At 39.4% G+C, this 25,426-nt stretch overlaps 1 long non-coding RNA gene across 2 annotated transcripts; it reads right to left on the bottom strand.

Annotated features, from left to right (window-relative positions):
- Window positions 1-768: 768 nt before the first annotated feature.
- On the bottom strand, window positions 769-23,541 carry LOC115585756 (uncharacterized). Of its 2 annotated transcripts, none has more exons than XR_003984762.1 (4): window positions 23,433-23,541; window positions 23,164-23,295; window positions 22,790-22,845; window positions 769-1,076 (listed from the first exon to the last, which is right to left on the bottom strand). It is a non-coding gene; the product is annotated as an uncharacterized LOC115585756 (long non-coding RNA). The 2 variants fall into 2 exon arrangements; XR_003984763.1 differs by lacking the exon at window positions 769-1,076 and adding an exon at window positions 9,529-10,173.
- Window positions 23,542-25,426: the final 1,885 nt, after the last annotated feature.

A 25,426-nucleotide genomic window follows, 5' to 3' on the forward strand; every position in this document is an offset into this window, starting at 1 on the left:
CACACGATCTGCTCATCAAGTACGACAGTTTTATTTAGGATGGTGAATTGGAAACAGGTCTTTAAGTATGACCTAAGATGTATGAGCATGGTTTTTCTAATTAGGTCAATTTAGAGACAAAACTCAGATTAGAGTTTAACAATTAATCAATTATCAATTAATATAATTTACAAAGGGCCAACCGTAATATCCAAATCGCAGGACTTACGATTCTTTGGTCAAGGTTCAAATGTGTCACAACATACAATTAAATTAAGCACTGTGGTGCTACAGAGAAGCCCTGGCCTCTCAAAAATCATATTCTCCAGTAGGGGGAACATGCTCTTTTTTCAGTGAAAATGAAATACAAAAAAGCAATTGTATAGCTGTCAAAATATTTGCAATATGATTTTATGTTTACTTATCAGTCAGTATTCAGATTGTTAATGTTTTACCTGCGTTGCTATTATCCTGCACTGCACCATGTTCAACGACGAAGCTGGAAAAGATTGCAGTTATTTGACTGACAAAATTAGATTTGACTCAAATAATCAATGTTTAGGGTGCAGCCCTACAAAACTGAATGAGCCTGATGAGTGCGACACTCTGAGCTGAGTTAGTACAGGGCAGCTTAACTAATTCAGTGACTCTTGTTCAAAGCCTTTCACTGTATCTTCCTCTGGACTCGCATCTCTGCAGAGTCACTCCAGCTGTTCTTCAAACTCATTTTATTATTCCCATGTAATGCATTCACATTTGCACACTCATGGTGTGCACAATTCACTGCGTTAAGGTGTCTCTGATATGTTTAAAGCTTACAGCAAATCTCCATATTCTCATGCAACTCCCTTTCCTCTCTAATCACATTAGCATCTCTCTGCTCTGCATCCAATCAGATTAGTATCTCAACTCCCTGTGGTAACATCAGCAGCTTTGACCTGTTCTTCTCCAGTGGGGAGTGTGCTTGGTGGTAGATGAGCCCACAGTAGCCAAGATATATTTCTCTCCCTCTTTGAAGTCAATGAGCTGATGGATCTGATCCAGGGAGACTTGCTGTCTGCGAACAGCACACCTCCTCGAGTCTGTTTGGTTTGCTCCTGTAGAAGAAAACGTAGCTCAAGTGGACACGCTGTCAGATTATGTTCTGGAAAACAGACCAAGGATGCAGTGCGGTCCTCGCTCGCTCACTCTCTCATGTGTATTGTCATCTTCACTGTCTATCTGTCTGTCTGCCTCTCCCTCTGTTTCCCATACACACAGATGCCACCCACTGTAGGATCTGTCTGTGATGTCTGGCTGCCCTTTCTCTTGAATCACTACACAATACACTAGAGAGTACCCACCATACACTTGTTCTCTGAGTGTGAGTGGATCACTTTTCAGTACTGTTTGACCATCAAAGGGGTTCAAGTGTTCAAGCAGATACCTTTTATGCTGCCGGAGAGCTCTGTCACACCACAGTCTGCCAATATGCCACTACAAAGGCCCATGGCATTTAAAGGAGTTGGATTTGTGTGTAAATGTGTGTGCGCGTGTCTAGGTAGGGGATCCATCAGGGATATTTGGGGCCTGAATCTGCAGCTGCATTAAGAATCCAATGGTCCCTCAGAGTTTCATCGATTAGAGGGAGACGGGTGATTGGGGAGAAAATGGAGGGAGACAGGGGGACTATGGGCAGTAAGGGTTAGTATTTAATAGCTCCTTTCCCTCCCTACTCAGCCGTTCTGCTCCCAAAGCTCAATCTGTTGCATCTTTGCCTGATCCTTCTTTTATAACATCCCTTATACCTCACATGCAGAAACCCACATGTGCATACACAGAGTCAGGGGGAAAAATGCAGAGCAAGCTACACTGTACATGCACAGCATTGTATATCATCCTCAGCCCATTTTCCTGGAGTTTTATGGGGTTACAATAAAGTCTAGTTATTGAGGAAGCAGATAGTCCCCTAGCCCTCATCATAAACAGATTTCCCCTTCACTGAGCTGATGAGGGCAGCAAAAGCAGAGGGGAGGTTGGAGCAGGAAAACAGGGTAGCAGAGGGCTTGGGGATGATGGGAAGGGGATACAGAATATATATTTTCATATTATTGTGAGGGAAGGATGAAGAGCAGCAGAGTAGAAGAATAAGATGAGGATGGAGGTCAAAGAGAGGAGAGCGGTGTGTTCAGGGAATATTTAGAAGAAGCGAAGGGAGAACAGTGGCACTGATCAATACGACAATAAGAAGAGGACATCTGGGTCTACCTAATTCAATAGACCTTAGATACAGAAGAAAAACATTGAAGAGAAGATGCAATGAAGTCAGGAATTCTTGAAGAAATCTCGCTCTGCCTCAAATATTCGCACACAGCAACACTTTTTAATGTGGAAAGCCTCCCTAGTTGGGATACTAAGCCAGGTTTGTCTATCCCCAAGGCCTGCATTACTTAGGCTGTAGATGCCGTCTGCTACAGTAATACAATCAGCAGAGATTCTAGCAAAGAGCCCGGCCTTGGTTTGGCTTTTAATCTGTGCCCTACAGCTTGCTGCAAGCAAATACTAGACACCTATTAGAAAACTGCTCGGATGATGTGCACCAAGAAACCTGAAAACTAGCCAAATGTAGAATTGTTTCACATTTAGAGCACAGATGTTATGTTTTATTATGTGAATATACCATCTCATGCTGTTTGCAGCAACCGTCTCAGCATGATGTCCTCCAGCTTTCACAGTAGCTTGATAATATCCCATGGAGTGTTGCTTTTGTAACTTAAAGTCAAATAAATAAATCATGAAAATCATTTACACATTGTTAGGCTGGTGGCAGTCATGAGACATGTCAGTGTCTACAGACAACGCAATGAACCCAATCTGTCCTGCTTGAAACTTGAGTTACTTTCCTAACCCACTGCTTGCTTTCAGTGGGTTAAGAGATGGAACAGAACACCAAATCAAACAAATTATAACAATCACAAATCATTTTTTAAATCTGGGGAGTAAGAAAAGCCTCAATTTATAACAATTTAAAACATTACTCTCCCTGAAGTCGTTACCAACTCACAAAGACCTAGATAAATGTTAATTTTACATTTTCAGAATGACACTTGTTCACTTTCTTGCGAAGAGTTTAATGTCAATTTTGATACCACTGTACTATTTGTCCAGTAAATATGACTCTACAGTTAAAAGCCAGGTAGCTTAACGGATAGACTGGAAACAGGCAGCCAACCAAAAAAAAAAGAAGCCAACAATGTGGGACAGATAGAAAGCAAAAAAAATCTGTGTATATGTGATAGTTATAGATTTAAGGTTGCTCTGTTCTGAGATAAAAAAAAAAGAAATAAAAATGCATGTCACTTCCCTGCTGTGTCCTATCTATGGAACATTAGCACATTCATGTGGTGCAACCTCACACTATGAAACAAAAAATTGAATGAGCTTGATAAAAAATTCTTGCAGGGCATCATCTGGCATTACATGAACAGAAAACAAAATTTGCCACGCCAATTCTCAGAAACAAGTGTTATTATGAAAGTGAATCAACCAAATGAAGCCCACGCTACAAATGTTTGTCAGTTGATCCATCTGTCACAATGGGAAGTTACTGCCAAATTATTGTGACCGTCAAGTAAATAATAGTCAATAATCAAGAGCATTTCAAAAGAGCTTTGCATCAGTGACCAAAGTAGCTTTGAGCTGTTAGTTCCACCTTTTTTCTCAGTCCTCCAAACACAGACCTTTCTGTTGGAGCATACTTTCTCACACATACTGTTTTGTCAGTGACATTGTGAAATTTAACAAAAGCATTTAAAATCAAACAGGAACACAATTTGACCACCACTGGCCAACACTGCATACTGCCAGCCAATGAGCTTGTAGCAGCTTAATGGCTGCTTTCCACTACCAAAGGTGAATAATGGGCTGCTACTTTCTATTGTTTTAACTAGACAAACAACATCATTACAATTTGTGCTGCCAGCAAGAAGGGTTCAGTTTCATCCAACATGGAAACCAACAAATATAATGTTCTCCCTTAATCCACTATCCACTCAGACTATTTCAGCCATGCAGTCCTAAAAAAAATAAAACCAGAGAATTAATTAGCCCTGCACAGGGTTTCCTCCAGGATTTTTTTAAACCGTGGGGGAGGTCTGCCCGAGTGGAAGAGGGGTGGTGACGACGACGACAGCAACATGAATTTTGAAATGTGAAATTATGACTATTTCAAACGGAATGTTTTTCTAAATACATTATTTACTATAGGGTTTCCGGTACATGGCTTGAAAATAATAATTGCAAATAGGATCTTGCAGTATCACTAGGCCAAAACAACAAACACAACAACAACAAATTAAAGATATAAGTTAAATAACTAAACTAGTCTATACTGAATACCTCAACCTCCTTCTCTGCCTCTCCTCTTTTCTCTCCTCCACTCACCTCCTGCACTACTTCTGCCTGTGCTCTTATCTAATATAATATTAGGAAGTGTTAAATTCGTTCACATCACCAATACCACGCAGGTAATGTTAGGAATATTTAAATATTACACTTATCATGGTACACATCATTATCACTTCTATTGACTTGAGGGAATAACATCACGACAATAAGTCAAGAACATTGAGCCTCTCCTTTATGTAAGGTTACCTGACTCTCTTCCTCTGGAATCTTTCTCTTCTTTTGAAAATAGTTTAATATACTCATCTGAAAATGTAACCAGAAAAGAGTCATGACAGAAAATTACCTGGGCATTACCTAAGCTAACGTTATGTCGTGCTGTTCAAAACGTGTATCTGAAATGTAACAGGTTTCCTCTATCGATAGAAAATTAAGTTTAACAGTTAAAAATTAATCTACAACTAAATAATATCTCTCTCTACTGTATAACCAAAGACTAGACATGGTTTATTAGGCCTAAAGTAATCTCTCTTTAACAAGTGTCAATGGTACAAAAATAAAATAAAAATAAGAATCTCTCTAAAAAAATGATAAAAATAATGCGTATCCTGTATTAACCAATCAGTAACACATTTATCAGGATTTTTTATGTAGCCTAATCCATCTATACATTAGGGTCGTTTTCACTGGTTTGAACAAAACTGTATATATAGGCCTATAAAAATATATAACCTAGCTTAGGTACCTTTCTTTCACCCTTTTCTCTCCCTCCACGTCGGACTGTTGTCTCTACTCTCTTCGTCTTTCGCACGCCGCAGCTAGACAGGCAGGTGGTGACTCCGGTGTTGGTTTTTCAAATAAGGGTAGGCTATTTGCAGCGTAGCATCACATTTCATGAAAAACACCATGTTTTGTGCCAAAATCACATTTCATACAACAATTTACATTAATATAAACATAAAACAACATGAAAACAAGGTTTAAAAAAATATATATTATTCTGAAGGTGTGGCAGCTTTTATTTTGCTGTGGCAGTGCGCCACAATCAATTACATGTAGAGGAAACCTTGCTGCATGTTTTTATCCTGTGTAGTAGCAGAGTTAATCAAACAGATGCCTACTATTTGGTTTGCTCATCATTGCTCCGGACATTGAAATGTATGCATAGCAGATTCAGCTCCTTCTGCACACCATAGTTAAAAAGTACCACAAAATGTCAAGGATTTCCCTCTGTTAAATTCATCCTGTGTCATTATGTCAAACGTTCTCGTAGTCACTGAATGATTATGATCTGTTTTTTTGTTTTTTTTAGGATTGGAAGCACATGAAAATGGGGATAAGCGTACTGTTGGGCCTCTGAGTAGAGGCTTTAGTTGCACCTGCGTGAACATAACTTTACTCTCTGGTGTCTGGTGTGTCTGATCCTGCTGCCAGGTTCAGAGTAAAGCAAAACATCCACTGATCCTTTTTAGGGGATGAATATGTTTCAAGCTGACAAAAAACACAGGGTTGGGCTCTCCAATAGCTGAAAGCTATCGACCACTCTAACATCAGCTTCTAAGTAACCACTAACTGTAACATTAGCTGCCATTAGCTTGTTAGCTCAGTTAGCATTCCTAGTAGCTTACTTCCTCCACTGGGTCCCTCACCCTCAGGCCTTTTAAACTCCTCCTCCCAGCAGTCCAAAGCTACTGTGCAAGAAGTCTTAACACCTCTCTTGCTGCTACCTGAGCTAACTAGCTAAGCAACAAATAAAGCCACCTGTCCAGCAGACTATAACATATAATCCAGTTTCACAACAGTGAATAAAGTTGTGTTCTTTATAGTAATTAGTGAAGCATGTCCTGACCAAGTGCAGTGCCCCAGTTTGCTATTCCGTCAAGCACACTGAAATGAGAATGACTCTTTGCTAATGTCATTTCCTGATCCATTGGTGCTTCCCTTTGATAGGCTTCTGGAAGTTTGTCCAATCAGAAATAAGTTATAGTAAGAGGGTGAACTGAAGAGTTGCATCAAGGGCCAATACAAGATATATAAGGATTTTTTAAAACTGTGAATCATGCAAAGCTACTCTAGCGGAGTCCCAGAATAAACATATAGAGCTAGAAATTAGCATAATAGGTCGCCCAGATGCTCACCCAGCAGGGGAGTGGGAGTAAGTCTGCATGCTCCCTTTGCTGGTGACAGAGCCAGAGTTTTCTCGGCTGGGTGAAACAGTCGGAGGTTGCCGTCAGAGTGACAGTGGGAAGCGGCTATGACAACAGTTGTGAGCTGGTGAGGATTCTCCCTACTTGCTGGAGCAAGTTGGCTTTTCTGCCAAGGGACAGGCTTGCCAACACCCCATAGCCCTCCCCGGACCAGGCAGGGATTTTGTCCATGGTCATTTTTTCATCTTCATTTGCCAATTTTATCGACAACTCTCAACCCTGACAAAAGATAAAAGTGGATACTTCAGTAGTTGAACTAAGTGAGGGATAAAATTCTGTATGGAATGCAAAGATTGTATTTTAATTCAATCTGATGTCCTCTAAAGGTCTTGCACAATCTTTAACGATGGCGATCGCACTATTCTGGACTACAAATTATCAGAATGAAAACAGGATTTAGATTGACTGATAGATTTGACTCATGCACTCACCTGTAAAAGAGTCCATCCTTTATCCCCGAGTCTCAGACCATTCTCTGAGGTGTGGAGGGGGGCAATTGAATTAGCCCCACCCTCTCTAGCCCACAGCGAGTGATATGGGACTGTATTCCATTACACAAACTCTATCTAACCCAGACTGCGGCCTATCTAAACCTCATATCCCTGACAACACTCCATACATCAGCCACAGGCTAATACACTCTAATAGGCAGGGCCCTCATCCACAGATAAACCATATGACCTGTCTCTTTTTCACTCATAATAGCTACCATTTGTTTGCCTTTTTCCACAGAACTTTACTCTTCTTGCTTGTACTACTCACACTTTCCGTCACCCTTTCTGTCTGTCTACCCTTATTTGTCACTTGTTGTCTCTATTTATTCAGTTTGCTCACTTCTTATCTCAACTACTTCAGTTCACTCTCAGTTGCTTTGTTTAATGCCCTCTCCAGTGCTGTTCCTCTGTCACTCACTGCATTGCAATGTTCACTGAAGTGTGAAACAGTAAATTGCATAGGATGTGTGATTAGTGAATGCTTGTTTTCGGAAGGGCTGTTCTCTCATCTGTATGCATTCTGTCATACTCACGTACAGTACTCATACTATTCAAACCATGTACTGTAACCATGTAATGGTGTTACCATTAACGTATTTTCAAGCGCATCTATCTATCTATCTATCTATCTATCTATCTATCTATCTAGGAGAGGAGCCCTTTAAGATCAGAAGTTGAAGGAGTAGAGGGCGTTGACTGGGAGAGAAAGAACAAGTAGGGGGCTGGAGTTTCTGATCAGTGGGGGGTCTGTGACTCTGATCAATAGTATCTCAAACCTGAAATTTATACCTAGGTGTGAGGAATGGGAATTCTGGGACACTGAGTTCAGTCCAGAGTCCATTTTGACATCAACAATGAATGACTTCATCTGTGGGTCCCGACATTAGTATAGTTTTAAAACAATAGCAAGCCTGCCTGTTTGAGGGTAAATGAAAAATAAATGAGACGCATTCCTGCAGATTCTCTCTTTCACACCTGTGCATGTTTTTACACTACATAAGCACTTCTACAAATACTTACATACAACGCTTTGAGCATTTAAAATTTGTACATGCCACATTCTTCCTGCCCCTAAACCATCCTTCTTGTCTTTCCTCCACCTCTTTCTTTCTCCATTTTCTTAATCTATCTTCTTTTTGTACTCCTCTCCCTGCCCTCTCTCCTTTCTTCTCTCCTCTACCATTCCCAAGATGTGTCTCTCCCTCTCTCCTCTGTTTCTGTACAACCTTACATGTCTCTCCCTCCCTCTTTCACCCTCTCCCTCTCTCTCTGAGAACATCAAAGGGCTGTGTCAGTACCAAAGCTCAGCTCAACAGTGGAGTGGTTGACCTTGGACGCTCACTAACAACCCAGGAGAAAGGGAGAGAGCGCGATAGACAGAGGAAGAAGAGAAAGAGAGAGAGACGGATCACGAATGTTCTGGAATACTAAACAGGCTTAAGACACAAATCTTTGAGGCTCACATGTAGAGAGTGCTGTTTACTGTAAACTGTGAACTTGCAAATCAGACAATACAAAGTCAAATTTGGCTGCAAACATCAGAAATGTTCAGGTGATTTTGTTTTAACAATACAGCTGTCACTCCCATCGATACCAAAATAGTGACACCTTAAAGTTGTCAAAAAAAAAACACTTCATTCTCAATAATTGCAGTGATGCCTCTTTAACCTCAGAAAAGACCATATGTGAACACAGGAGAAAGATTTACTTCACAGAATTGAATATAAAAAAATAGTTGTGGTTTTTCTGAGTTATACCTTCTCACATAAACAAGGAATTGCTTGGATCTGGGTGTTTGACTGCAGAGGGCGCAGAGGCAAGTACAAATGAGCATTTATCAATAGAAATTATAAAAAACATAAACAGAAGAAGACCTGAAAGTCAAAACAAATCCGTGCAAATATTCAGAGGCTAGGTTAGGCTTGGTGGGCATACGTGCCCAAAAGCGTCTGCGTTCGAGCCAAGGATTTCACTTGACACGTCAACAACTCTGTGATGAAGAAACTGTGTATGCTTGCATCTGTGTTGCATCATTAACAAGCAATATACACACAGCCACAACCACACTTTTGTACACACAAACCTACACACAAAATGTATCTTAACAGCTTAACATGTGTTGCAGTTAATAGTTACAAAATGTACAGATGCACAGGAAGCACGCACACTCCCACAAAAATCCTGAATCATAAATTATGCACCTACATACGCTAAGGAGAACAAGTGCTGCGTCACAGAATGTTCTGCAGTATATATTAGAATGCAAACAGCAAAAAAGAGGGAAGTTGGGGAAAGAAACCTGCTGAAAATAAATAATGATACTTTTTCATAGAATACTGCAAACATAAACAAAAACAAAATACAGACCATCTTCTGATTCTGTTAAAACTAAAAGCCATCTTATTGGCATGTCAGATATTGATACTGATGACAGGCCAATACCATTGTGCATCCCCATTAAAAAGAAAAATGTTATGTTCAAATCAATATAATTACAACCCCTAATAACTTTGACGACGTAGTGTTTGTAAAACTTAAATCTCAACATTTTTCAAAGGTGTGTGGAACATGCACCTTCGACTCTAGTTTGAGGAAGAACTACATTTACCTCTCAACATTTGTAAGAAGGAGCATACTTTGGCACTGAGAGTTTTGAGTGACAGAAGCATCACAAAAACCACCGTCAGGACAAAATGTAATAAAAGGATCCATGGCCAGAGCAGTGTGCATGATCCCTTTTTATCTCGCTTTGAAGAAGACATTGTTTTCCCATCTCTTCCTATCTCTCCTTCCTATTTTCTCCTCCCACTGATGTCAGTGACTCCTCATCAGGGAGCACATTAAAACTCAATCAATTACACACACACACACACACACACACACACACACACAGATACACACACATCTCCCAACAAATGTCTCTCAATGTCATCCCTGGGCTTAATGCCAGCATCTCTCTCTCCCAGTCTCCTTCTGCGTAGTCTTGTCCTCATCTCTCTCATTGTGATCCTGTGGCCTTGTTGGCCCTGGCATTCAATTTAGCTGTCATCCAGATGCATCCCTCTCTGCGCACACACACATGCACGCTCACTCACACACAGATGGATTTCCTGTCAGGACAGTTTGAGACCAATCAGACTGTGGTATTGGAGCATGCCCAGATGAGGGCTAAAGGCCATCAAGGGACCCCCCACACAATGAAGTGCTCCCTTTAATCCTGGACACATACAGTAACACAGGGATCCACACACATACAAATGCAGGCGTGCCAAAAGTTATATACATCAGAAGACAAAGAAAAGCACTTAAACACATGCACGGTCAACTTCAATAAGACTGGACTTACATTTATCACCAGTGGTCTTCAATTTGAATGCATTAAGCATGCATGCCTATGTATGAGAAAAACAAACACGTCCTCTTGTGTCTTCATTGTGTTTGTATGTGTGCGTGCTAAGTTGCCTTTAGGCGCCATCAGGGTGCCACACAATATGGCTAAGCCTGGGCCCCACAGGGACTGAACAGTGTCTACTCTGTTTCCAAGAGATCAACACAGCCAGCCAGAGAGCAGGAAGAAAAGAGGAGGAGAATGACACAGACAAAAAGTGAGTGACAGAGATAAAGAACGAGGGACAGGCACAAAAAGAGAGGGTTATTGAGAAAGTCAGAGGAGACAGAGAAAAGGTAATCCTGGTGGAGACGTAATGACGGGATGAGCTAGAAGGGAGGTTTGATAGGATAGAGGAGGACACGGTACAGAGGAGGAGGAGGAGGATAGAAGACAACACTGCACAAAGCGGAGGATGATCTTCTATACACATGGGCAGCTGTTGATTGTTCGAAAGTTGAGTACACTGAATATCAGAGTCAAGGTTCCCGCAGCTTTGTCACAAATTGATCCCTTTTTCAATATGGTGTGCCACTCCAGATTAGTACATTTAACAGCATCGTTTAGGCATATTAAACATCTTTTTAACCAAATCAACAGTCTACCAAGTGCTGCTTTTTAAACAAATAAAATAAAAAAATCTCTACAAACGATATTGTAAAGTGCTCTGAAGAAGAATGGGAAGAATACTACAGACCTTAAAATTGATTAAGAAGTTATTGGGCCCCAAAAGAAATTTGGAAGTTATCGCTTAACTCTTAAATAAACTAAATATATGGTCACTGATTATGGCTGCACAATATGGTAAAAGTATTATATTACAGCATTAAGAAAACATTAGTTGCTGGCCTCTTTGTGACTCAAATTGATTTTGATGATACTCTTTACAGGTTTATGAATTCATTTAGCAAATGCCCTACTTACTCAAAACAGAATTCAGTCCTAATCAGAGAACGCGTCTCCACTGCTCTAGAGTCCAGTGGCAGCATGCTTTACACCACTGCATCCGATGCTTTGCATTGCACTTGCTGATGTATGGCTTGGATGCTGCTGCTCGGCCATTAAAACATATTCCATGAGGCTCTCTATGCACTGTTCTTGAGCTAATCTGAAGGCTGCATGAAGTTTGGAGGTCTGTAGCAATTGACTCTGCAGAAAGTTGGTGACCTCTGCACACTATGCGCCTCAGCATCCGCTGACCCTGCTCCGACATTTTACGTGGCCTACCACTTCGTGGCTGAGTTGCTGTCGTTCCCAATCGCTTCCAGTTTGTTATACAGGGTTCGTACACATTTTTCAAGGTCAAATTCAAGCAATTTTCAAGCACTTTTGAGGGTCATTTTTAAGATTTTCCAGCACCTTATTGCTGGGGTAAAATACATATCTAAAGGAATATATATACTTATGATTTTTTTCTTCACTTATCACAATTATGTACGTTGTATTATGCTGTAAACATGTAAAATTATATTTCATAATAGAAAAAACTTCAGAAATTAATTATCCAGTCTGATCCCAATTTTGTGAAAGATACAGAGTTATAATGTCAAGCACTTTCAAGCACTTAAACTAAAATCCAAGCACTTTTCAGACCTTGAAAACACAACATTGAAATTCAAGCACTTTCAAGGATTTCAAGCACCCATACGAACCCTGGTTATAATACCACTGACAGTTGACTGTGGAATATTTAGGAGCGAGGACATTTCACGACTGGACTTGTTGCACAGGTGGCATCCGATCACAGTACCACGGTGGAATTCACTGAGCTCCTGAGAGCAACCCATTCTTTCACAAATGTTTGTAGAAACAGTCTGCATGCCTAGGTGCTTGCTTTTATAAACCTGTGGCCATGGAATTGATTGGAACACCTGATTTCAATTATTTGGATGGGTGAGTGAATATTTTTGGCAATATAGTATATATATATATATATATATATATATATATATATATATATATATATATATATATACACATACATATATATATATACACATGTATGTATATATATACAATACATGTATATATACAGCCTACAAAATATGACTGTTAGACTGTAGACTTTGTCAAAAGATTATTAATATCAAAAGTAGTACAGCATTCAAAAGCAGTCAGGCAGCTAAACTCTGCATTTAGAAAATGTAGCCGGCATTACAGTGTTTCTTTAATGATTTCCTTTAATATTTTCTGGTATCCTGCAGGCAGAGAAGAATATCAATGTCAGATTTCTGTGGCAGGAAGCTCTGGACAGTCTCTCCTCATCTCTACTATGAACAAAACACTGAATTTCAAATTTTGTTTTTAAACCAGCAGCAGCACTTCAGAAGTGCAGTCGACCTGAAATACTGAAATAGTTTTTTTTAACTATAAGCGTCTCTGCTCGCATCACTTGCCAGCATGAGCTGTCAGTGTAGATATCATTAATTGAGACTGCTTGCTGCTATTTACTTGTTTGTGCTGCTTCGCGGTTCACTAGCTCCTAATACTGTGCATTAGAAAATGGTTCCAGTGATGTAACAGGGCGCAATGGGGCATTTTTAACAGCCTACCTGAAAAGCTACTGGTTATTTAAAAGTAAGGCCTGGAAATGGAGCTGCTATTTAAACATTCAAAATATGCTTTGTTACTGATCCTGATCCAGTAAAGCAGACTAGACATACCTAGATAAGATAGTTGGCTAGTTTTATACAGTAGCTGGGGTTTAGACAGATGTGTACTTCCCGTAAATTAGTGACAACTACAAGTAGATGATAAAAAACAAACTTCAACAATTTACACTTCACGTCAAATTTTCCACAATCCTGGTGGCTCAGATAAAAATACTCTTGAACAGCAGATAGCCGCTTTAAAAACCAAACAAACCAGCATGACACAGACAGTGAAACACTGGGTTTATCTTATCCACTTAAACAAATTGAAATTACTTACATTTTTGATCCCACTGTACTGTATTGTACATCACTTAAAAACAGACCCAGCTGACCCACTATGCTTTAAGTGCCAATTACTGAGCAATGCTGACATTGTTAATTGTTAAGTGTTTTGCACACTGTTAACAGGCATATATTTTTCCAAATACACAGTACATTGAAAGGAAAACTCTCTTGGCTTATTCTACTGGAGACAGCTGGAGGCTGAAAAAAACAGATTGTCATTATTACACATGATCTCACAGTTAGAGCCATAAAGCTGAGATTTCCCTCCTACACAAACATCACATACAGAGTTCTGGAGGCCAGCACTGACACAACATTTCTCAACTGCTAAAATGTTATTCATGGAGGCTACTAATTAATTATGAGAAATAAAAAATTTATTTGTCTTTCATTTTTCAATTTCCACTCAGTTTCACAACTTTTTTTTTCAAGTCGACCCAATGCCAATATACTCCCCTGTTTTCACCATTTGTCTTTTTTTTATTTTCTCAATTCAACATTGTTTTTCCAATCTCCTTACTGAATCTACCCCTACACCTCTTTCTCTCTCCCTCTATTAGCTCTGCAGCTCTAATTAAGTGTGCTGTCCTGATGACATTTGCTGTTAAATGAGTCTCAGGTCCTTCTCTTCCTCTTAGATTTCTGTGTCTGTGTGTGTGTGTGTGTGTGTGTGTGTGTGTTTTATGATTTTGTATGTGCATGTATACATGTACATGTACAATGTGTAAATCGTTCCATGCTTTTCTCCTGCGTCTAAGAATATTTGCTTGCTTGTGTTCGATGGGCAGGCCAGAGGTGCTGATTGCCAGTTGACCGCGGGGCTATTTTAAGGCCCAGTTTAATTTGTGGTGATTGATTGTGATAATTAATTTGCCGTAGGTAGATGATTGTGGTAATTAATTTGCTGCAGCTTGATGATTAAGGGTTGCTGGTGTCCCGTTGTGACCGGCACTGTTTGGCCGATTAGCTCCTTTGCTGCCACGTTCATTTATTGTTAGAGAACACCAGTGTTCACCGCTATAGCTGGTGCACAGAGCCTTCCAAAGCATGTGACCTAAACAGCAAAAACTTTGGACTAACTATAGTCAAATACATTTATAACTCTGACCCTGCAAGTGGGAAACAAAACGCAAGCACTTATTATAAAGTAATCTCAACTCACAAATGCACACACATTAAGAAGAAGCTGGAACACATGATTTAAATGTGCAGAGTGGGAGAATATTTTGTTTTAATCTGTTTTCCATAAAATCAGCATTATATTCTCTCAACATATTTTATTCCTATATTACAAAACAAACGCTCAGAGATCTCCACGGTGAGATACTAGAAATATTGCTATTTCTATCCTTCATTTGCCTGGTATTCCCCAAAGTCTCTGCAGGATTGGTGAGGTGGAGAGCTACTTCATCCAACCAAATGAGACTTGCTGCTCAAATGAGAACGAATGGCTTTTCTAACAACGATATTATTAAACACACAGCACTGGTGTTTCAAACGCATTAGTGGGACTGATATGAAGTTGTTCAGCTGACTGGTGGAAACAATGAACTCTGGCTAACGTTATTAATCGGAATCATAAATCTATTTCTCATCTGGTCTATCAAATAATGAGGTAGGGGAAACCAAGCAAGGTTTTCCATTAAGCAGTGGTATGCCACACAATAGCACAGATGTTCACAGAGAGACACACTTTTGCACACACGCCTTCACACACAAAGCAAGACGAGCGAGTCAAATGGAAAGCGAAATGGGCAACAGTAAAGGAAGAATAGTTTTTTTGACATGTTTATGTAAGAAATTCATTTATGCATGGCCAAAGATGGACTTCGGTTTATTGGTTTCTTTATTCTCAAATGATGTGCAGTGCGAATCAAAGGAGAGGAATGGAGAGACAGGGACTTCTCTATTTACATCAGGATATACTGTGAGGCATATTTGAAATGCTGCAATGAAATTACAGCAGATGTTTTGATTATCAGTCCTTTCAAGCTCAGTGGAAAACATACCCAACAACAAATGAATCATTAGCAAGACGGGTAACTATTTACTGGACTAATAAGCGCTGCTCCACTCCATAAGAAAGAGTGCATTGACAAGCACTACTGCTTGCTTGGTGTTTGTACTCCTTTGTGTCTGACTAGTTCCAATCTGTGTAAGTTCTCTTAATGAAACAGTCCAATGCAAATCCAAGTGAGACAACGCCAACATGGTGTGTGCATGTGCCATCTGTGTATATGTACACTGTAAAATTTCACACAGGAATTTAGTAGAATAAACATATCTATTTTATCTATCAACTTAAGGTGGAATCAGACAACTTCACTGCTTAGCATCTTAAAGTGGTATAATTTTTGGCGCTGCTTGTACAAAGACAACTTGTTTCCTTTTTCCTCAGAGCAACAACTACCAACAACACATGACTAAACACCAGTTTACTCATTCATTTAGACTATAATGCAGATGTGAAAAAAGAAATGGTGGATTATCAGCCCTTTATTTTCCAGAGAGTTCTGTGCCTGGTGGCAGACAAAATTGTATAGTGAAAGCAAGGTTTATAGGGGACCAATCTAAACGCGATGTTGTCATTATTCTGTTGCCATTACATTGTGCAGCCCACACTTATTTCATATCGATAAAGCAAAAAACTTAGCAGTTTAACGCAGACTTGTTTGTTTTTTTAATCCATGAGTTCTTCTGACTTTAAGACCCTCTGAGCTCAACTAATGTACTGCTGAGAGTTCACTTAATCAGATACAGAGAGCATGTGAAATGCAGTGATCTCGCTCTCACACACCCAGCAGAACCAGAAACCACAGGTGGCTATGTTATCGGACTATTTCCTCTTGGTACAAAGTGGTATTTGCCAGACAGCATGGCCAAGGGCTACCTGGATAGCATGCTAATTTTGGTAGATATCTCTGAATATTTAAACTATAATCCTTATATAGATATGAAATATAGCGCCTGTGAATTGGAAATGTAAAAAGGTCACAGGTCCTTAGAGCAGCCTCGCCCAATGTTACTCAGTGTGACTGGACAGTTGTTTGTGAAACTTAATATCTTAAGTTTACTGAATTTGTTTATTGAAGTTCAGATAATTCAACTAGTATTACATTTTGACAACTCATGAGACAAATTTGAGCTATTTACTCTAAGTTCCGTGAACTCACATTTTAAAGGCAGCAGGACAACTTGCTTGCAACTAGCTTTGAAAGATTTACAGTATAGGTGAAAGAGAATCCAAGAGACATGAGCTATATGGAATGAATCTGTGCAACAGAAAATATCCATTTCTTTGAAAATGATCAAACACTCTGTATTAATGCTGAATGAAAATTCATTGCTTACTCAGGCAGAAACTGGAAATCTGTGAGTCATTTAGGCCTCTTTGTATAATTCTGGCAGGGAAAGTACTTAATATGCATGAACTGATACAAAGGACTGACTGAATGTAAATTTTACATTGTCTCTGGCCACATATCAAACTAACTGTTCTCCTGTACATCGAGCACATAAAATGTAAAGTAATACAAATGTAGCCCTGATCTAACAGGTATGGTGGTGCTTGTTGGTCATGTTGGTCCCAGCTTTGTTTCAGAGTAAGATGTAGCTCTTTAACTAGCATTCAGAATGCCATTATGAATAGATACTTGTCCCAGAAATATGATGACATTTTTCATGAATACGATTTTGGGGACCCCTGACCTTTCATCAAGCACCACAAAAACAGTCTACAGCGTCAGTGGCGACTCTTTGAGGCCCTTAGGCTTTACAAGATTATGACATGCTAATGAAAACAACGTTAGGGGGTATAATGATTACTAAGTTCACAATCTTAGCTAGCATGTTAGCATGAAAACATTTGCTACACATCCATTAGTTGTACTATTTCTCTCTTGACTTAAGTCATCATGACACAGTATCTTGAAAATTAAAAGGCGTATTTCTTTAGTTTTTGACCGACTGACCTTTCCTCTAGTACACAAAAAAAAGCCTAAGATCTGTTGGATGAATTGCTATTAAGTTTACTGAGCAACAAGGGTGAATCCTTTCCATTTTATACACTACTTCCCACACTCAGACCCAAATGTCAAAATAATGCTGAAGATGCTGTATTTCATGGTCCAACTGGCAGGTGGCCATTAACCTCTCTATTCAAATTCATGTTCTCAAAGTCATAAAACCTATTTAGTTTAAATAACATGACTTTTCCTGAAACTGAGTCGATGTATATTGGTATTTGTACATTTTATTATTGGGGGAAGGTAGTGCTTTGACAAGGTAATCATATGTAATATCTGAAAAATGATCATCGATGAGGATTTCTCCTGGTCTATTCTTCACTTTATAAGCCTCATCAGTTCTTTTTGACTGCAGATACAGTATAATGTGATTACTGTTATAACTGTTGTTGTCATTAGTAGTTTTATTTTTGTTTATTACTATGTTTCGTTTCCTTTTGTTTTATAGTTCAATGCAATTTCTACTTAGATGAACCCTACTTCGATAGTGGTTAATGAGGATCAACATAATATATATAAAACATAATCAATGTAATACACAAATCGTGGAAAACACAAACTAGCACCTGCTTTCATACACCAATCTTCTTTTACATGAATTTTTTATAGCCTGAGTCAAAAAATTTTCATGGGAACAATGAATTATATTTCAAGCAGGTAGAGTCTAACCAGGTCTGTATTGATGTGTTTTGTGTTTTAATCTGAGAGGTTTCTGGAGAGTTACAATCTGCAAATGATATCATATTAAATATAACTCCTCTCCCCGGCTTTTGAGAATTCAGCATTAGTTGATATATTTGCCACCTTTATGAAGTTTCTTAGCAGAATAATTTAGCAAAAGTCGGGTCTGCATATTAAAGTGACTCTGGATTAGCATTTCATTAGAGTAAACCTTATGTGCAAATGCCATTTGCCTTTGGTTCACAGTAGAGGTTTTCTCTAATTCAAGTGAAAAATGTCAGATTCCCCTGACTTATGTCTGCGAAATACCATCTGTTCACTGTCTACATGAAGAACTCCAGAATCGGTTCAAAAATGTGTTTAATAATAAAACTGCAGCAACCACACTTGCACACACACATAAACACCTCCCATGACTTGATGAGGTTGTCATGATTAATCGGGGTGAAAATCACCAATCTAAGAGGCCCATTTGACTCCCCTAACTCTTTCCACACACACATATCACATGCAGAGCGCTCAGCCCTTGATGCTTAATGGAGCCCTCATATGGGTTATTGATCGGGCAGACCACAGCTAGATTAATTTATTCGTCCAATCAAGCTTTAATTAATAGCAGGACACTGGTAAGACCCCATTAAAAGTTGTGGTCATTACTCACAGCAAGAACATAGAGGAAACCAATAATCAAAACATGGCTGATGCTCTGTCCTGTATTTGAACCAAGGACACTAGATGTGTTGTTTATATCTGGGAAAAAAAAGTATTAGAAAGAAAGGGAAACATAGACACACAAACAAAACAAAGTAAAAACTAGCAATAAATATTGCTGCACATGCCATTACACACACATTTACACCAAGATGCACAAAGTGACTGCAAGAATAAGTAAAGAGAAAGGAGGGGTGCGGGATAGAGATGGCTGGGGGAAATAGACAGCTAAGAGGCTGAAATGTGAAAGCTGGAAGATTTGCCAGACTGCATTCAGCAGACCATAAATCTCTTATGTTGCTGCCCATGCTCAGAATGATTATGCTAAAAGTGGATATCGGACCTCTTCCTGAAATTGGTGCCATTAGAAGGCAGGAAGTAAATACTTAGACACAGAGACACACACACACAGAGAGAGAGAGAGAGAGAGAGAGAGAGAGAGAGAGAGGAAAAAAAACTTCCTCTCACTAGGATGGGCCTTTAGTCCTAAATGTGTGTATAGCAAGGAGGGGAGGGAGAGAGGATGAGAGGAGGGAGAACTTTACAATTAGCGTTCATAATGAGATCAGGGTTATCAGACGGCTCGCTGGTCACGGATGATGAAAAGAACACTAATTCAGTTTGTCTCTTCCTCTGTTCCGCTGGCCCTCGCTTTCCTCTAAGGGAGGGAGAAAGAGAAAGAGGAAGGGTGGGGAAATGTCCATATTAAGAATAACTCCTATCAGACGTGATAAATTATCTCTGCAGTGTAATTCTGTTGCTTACATTGGTTACAATAACTGAGAGCTTCAAAGAGAGAAGCAGAGGCCATCATGGAAATCTCATTCTTGCCTTCTCTGCAGGTCTTCCACTATCAAGGTATTCAAGGATGGCTATCAAGAACCAGCACTAAATTGTTGGTAAGCACATGGACAAACAGTGCTGCTGTCGATATGAGGTAACAATAATGTCTCCTGTCTACTCCTGTCAACTGTCTCCTAATGATGATGAAACTGGCAGGCTACATTTGATGTTGTATGTGTGTTTACATTCTGTACTCTGCTGTCATAGCCGGCAGGGCCAAGCATCCAAAAGTGTGGGTTCACTTTACAAAATGTATATCTGAATTCGGCATTTTTAGCATTTTCATACATTTACTTCTGTATCAGCCTGAGTGAACAACCCCATCAATGATTTATTAACTAGGTGACATTTAATTGTTTTTAATTCTATTTAATGTAGGCCTATTCATGCCATTTTTTGTAAAGAGTACCAATAAGCATTTATATCAATAAGCAGTATCATTATGGATATTAAAAAAATCCTGATGAGACCCATGCCCATATTTGGCTCCAAAACAAACCTGTAATTTCTGCTTGTCATTTGCCATTCTTCTTCAAAAATAATGACGAAAAAGCCAAAATGACGTCAACACAAGTTGCTTGTTTTAGTCTCCTCTTTCCTGTTTACACTCGTATTATCCCGCTGCCTATAAATACCACAAACCTGCCCTGGCTGCGCCTCAGTTGGAGCTAAATGAGTGTAAACAGCCCTGACTGGGCCAGAGACGAATGAGTGGCATTGCTGAGGGAGGAGGCAGAAAGATAGATGAAGACACAGACAGAGAAGGAGAAGATAGAAGAAGGGACGTTCACTCCCTCTCTATAGAGTTCGTTGTGACAAATGGCTTCAGCCCAGCTCTCCAAGCCAGACAGAAGACCCATATAACACATATGAAAACACAGATGTGAGAATACTAATAAGTAGAAAACATGCAACACACACACACACAAGAAGGCATAGACATGTCGACAGGATATCGGTTGGGTTTATTTTCTGTTTCAGAGAGTTTTGTTGCCACGCCCTACAGCCACAATCACATTCTCATCATTGCACCTCATCAATGGGGCCTAATCATTAAGACTGATTAGGAGACATCTCAGTGTGAAAGGACCCCCACACAACCCATCTATCACAGACGCACACCAAAAACACACACGCACACATACATGCGGACACACACACACGCCAGCACACACACACACACAAACATACACACACAGAGGCTTCATCCATCACCCCCTGTGGCTGGTCTATCTGAGGTCTCAGTGATTAGTTGTCCTGCCTGGCTGAATTATGATGTTAATAAGTCACCATTAGTTCCCATGTCCACACCCACTTCACACATGTGAGTGAGAGTGCATGCACGCACACATACACACACACACACACACAAACATACACACACACACACACACAAACGCACCAACCCAAATCATTCAGCTGTATCTTCTGTATATATAACAGGGTGAATTACAAAAGCGTTCACCCCCGTTGACTTTTCGCATTCGTTTTTCTACTACAAAATACTTTTGAAAATTAAATGTGAAAAAAAAATCTGAATCACATATATATTTTGATCCTGTTTGCTATAAATCATATATATGCTGCTTGTCGTTCTGAGAGATCATTTTGCATATCAGAAAAGTCAGTTGTATACCAGAGTACCATTAAGCTTTGCGAGAAACCACTCATTTCATATCCTCATTTACCTTGTTCAAGGGAAACATTTCTACTTGTCCTTGTTGAAAAAGCACATGTAATTACTTATACAACAACTTAAGACTCTTTTCCATATAGGTGAACCAGTTTCAGGGCTCTCCTCTGGGCTTGCTGCCCGACTGTCATAGTTCACTTGGACAATTAACAGAACAGAGCCATCCCCACGGTCATTAGCGATACTTGTGCAGTTCCTGCTTTGACATAACAGAACATCTACTATGAAAAAGTTCTAATGAGCATAGTATTTCCAAATAACTAGCATTAAAAAAACAAGCAGTTATTCCCCTTGCCATTGTATTAAGAAGACTGCAACCTAGCCATATAAAGAACAGTGTTGCTGTCCAAGGTGCTGAACTATGAGGAAAAAAACAGCAAGTCCTTTATGAACAAACACTAAATGCAAATACTAAGACTAACTGACAAAAATTGCAACACAGAATACTATGGCATAAACACCGGCTCTCCAAATCAACAAAATTATCTACAGTGTGTTTCAATCTGTCACAGCAAATGAGTAAATCACAGGCCTCCAGGTCTACTAAAAGCAGGGTAGCCAACATAAATCAAAATGTTACAACGCTTAGAGTCTAAAGAATTATTGCTATGAATCCAACCACTCACTGTCACTGAGTACACAGCGGAGCAGTGAGGCTCCTGACAAGGTCTAATCAGCTCATCAGCATCTCAACTACAGCTTTCACAACCACTCATTCAACAGGTAACAACAAGCACAGCCTTAGATTCAGCAGTGGCACGAACACAGCATAATGCAAAGAGATTAAAATGACTTTAAGAAGGACTTCCTTTGTGAGACTTTCATATTCACGGTTATAGAAATGATAACCTGAGTTTTACATTATTTCTTGTACCACATGTAAATGTAATTAATTCTATTTGGCTGAAGTGACATGTAAACCTTGGTGTGCACGCTAGCACTTTTTTATTAGCTGCTACAGTGAAAATTCCGACTTAAAAAAGGGAGTGAATAACATCTTTTCAAGTCAATTTGGGCTTCCAAAAGTTGGACTACACAGAATGAGCTGTACAGAGGCATTTCATGATTAGTTGGACTAGAACTTTCCATCAGTATGGGGGTCAGTCGACAATGACAAAAATTACATTTTGGGGTGAAATGATGCTTTATGTTATATTTCTTGCCAGAATGTCTTGAAGACTTCAGCTGAGGTACAAAAAGGGCTACAGAATTTATGAATGCGTTCATATACATTCAGCCATACTTGTAATAATGAGAATACAGCAGCTAAAGTGCAACTGTGGCCAAGGTCTATTCAGAACATCAGCACACTAAACACAATTTCCATAGAGATTCAACAGGTCACAACAAGCACCGCCATAGTTAGCTCCAGCAATGGCACGGCAGCCAACACCAACACAATGCCACAAACATGATGAAAATAAGTAGGCTGAGACTTTCACTTACAGTTTGCTGTGCTGTCTTGATCCATCTCCAAGCTCCTCGGATTCACCAGCCTGACCCTGAATTAATAGCAAAGTTATGGTAAGAGTTAACAGCCATCATTAACAAATCCATAATTATGTCAACTTACATAACAGCCAGTATTGTATATCATTTCAAAGCTAAAAAATAAAAATAATAAAAATAATTCTGGTAAAAAGATTAAACCTAGCTTCTCTACATCCTGTAACTGGCGCAAAGGTTAAGCTAGCAAGTAATGCTAATACACGTCTGTGTTAGCATGAATATCTACGTTGCTAGCATAACTTCACTCACTCGTATCAATTTGTCATAAATATTGGATAAATATTTCAACCCGTCCTCTGACACAGACTTACTTGCGGTTTGTTGTGTCTCCTCGTCTCTAAAGACGTCACATTTCAGTCAGGAATATGCTGTTAAAAACCTTCTTCCACAACATTAGCCAGCTCGCTCCTCTACTTTTCCATTTAATGTCGTCCAACGTTAACCTGTAAACTCACAAAGTGTAAAGTGGTCATACTTGAAAAATATAACACTGGTAAATGTGGAAGTCATCCATATGAATAGCCAGTGAGTTTTTATTACTCGACTGACAAACATGTAAAATAATTGTAAAATATGCTACCTGAAGTACAATATCTGCCTCCAAATTGTAGTAGGGTCTGGGCCAGCTCTCGGTGTAAGCCTAATACGCAGTCACTTAAGGCACCACATGCTGGAGTGGTGCCACTGTGAAGTAGGGATGGGCCATACTGCAAATTTTGGTATCCATCCGATACCAAGTAAATACAGGGCCAGTATTGCCGATACTGATACCGATACTGATACTTTTTACTTGAAAATTCCTGATCAATTAATGATTTTGTACTTTTGCCTTTAATTAGTTGACCATGATTATAATAACGATAAACACAGGACAAAGATTTTAGCCAAATAAGAAAATTATATTTAACATAATTAAGTCTGTAACCTATCTGCATGTAGCCTAAATAGGAATACTAATGTTCCTTCAACAGATACACAAAAGGGTTACTATATTCTTGAGGTAGGTTATGTATCTTAATATAAGTATATATTTTTGAGTTACAGTTACAGTGAACCTGAGTGAGTGGAGTGACAGAGGTGGAGAGGAGCGCTGCACTTTAAGGACTGAGAGAGACGCTGCACTCACACAAACTCTGTGAAGAAATGCAAGTGATTTGCTGAATTTATAGAAGAGAAACTACAACAAAAATATCGATCTCATCACGCTAGTATCGATCCGATGCCAATACTCACCTTGGTATCGATACTATCGATATTTGGATCGATCCGCCCACCCCTATTGTGAAGGTAGACAGGGAGGTTGTAGCTCAGGGGTAGAGCCAGCATCTTGTTATCGGAAGGTTGTTGGTTTGATTCCCCTGGTTTACATGTTGAAGTGTCCTTGGGCAAGACACCCCCCCCCCACTGAACCCCCAAACTGCCCCTAATGTGCTGGTGGGCACCTTGCATGGCAGCCACCACCCTCAGTGTATGAATGTATGTATGAATTACTGTAATTCACTTTGGACAAAAGCATCTGTTTAGTGTCCCTCCTCCTACCCAGAGTGCTAGACATTGTGCTGATATTCACTGACCAATATGGATGAATAATTACCCATATTAATGGACATCTGTAACTACAAGTAGGTAATAATGTGTTATGTTGAAGAACTTGTGCAAGCAGTAGTGCACAGGCTACAGCACTTGTTTGTCCTTCTCTGTCTGCTGCAGCTACATGTTTTTGCTCGTACAGTTATAATCAGGCTAATCTACTCTGTAACTGTTCAGATGCACTCAGGACATTGTTGCAGAAGCATCCAGCAGCTGCTGGAGAAGGGCCCTCTGCTCTGCCGTCTACACCACCCTCTGAAGCAAGTAAATTTAGAAATTATTTGTGGTCTTAGATACACTGTTGTGTTATTATTGTTATTGTTGTTGTTGTTATTTTTATTATTACTGAATATTACAGTTAAACCTTGTAACTAATTTAATGTCAGTCTTAGTCGAATAAATCATAACACAAAAGTAAGGAAATTTGTGTTTGGTTGATTATGTCTTTGTTGTAACAATGGTTTCTGGCATAAATCTTATATTTGATGGACAGCCTGTTTATTTCCCTTTTAAATGGTGCCACATTTGTAAGGACCATGCATGTGTGGGATCTTAATTTACTGTTAAAAAATGAGACCGTTAAATCAGTTTGTGCATTTACTCTTGTGTATAGAAATCTTTTGCCATTACACCCTGACTCATAAACTGGGCCAACATATCATTCGATACAGATATACAGTATAAGTATAGAACAAAAATGCCAAAGCTACCTTGTTTACAGCGTTTGTGCTAGGTAGTGCTGGCTTTATATAAACTAAGTTTATTATATTATTTATCATTTATACGTGAGGTTCTTTAGAAGCAGGGACATCGTTAAATCATTACATGGTTTGTCCATGAGTCCAAAGTTAGTGGATCCTCATTAGATATCTGTGTTGTGAGTCTGACTCAGTTACCAAGGATTGAAATCAGGTACACAGTGTCCACGCTCCTGCTTGTTGTTGTTTTATGTTTATCCTCTTATGTGTGTTTAGCTTCACCAAT

Source organism: Sparus aurata, chromosome 7 (genome assembly GCF_900880675.1).
Source record: "Sparus aurata chromosome 7, fSpaAur1.1, whole genome shotgun sequence".
Taxonomy (NCBI): Eukaryota; Metazoa; Chordata; class Actinopteri; order Spariformes; family Sparidae; genus Sparus; species Sparus aurata.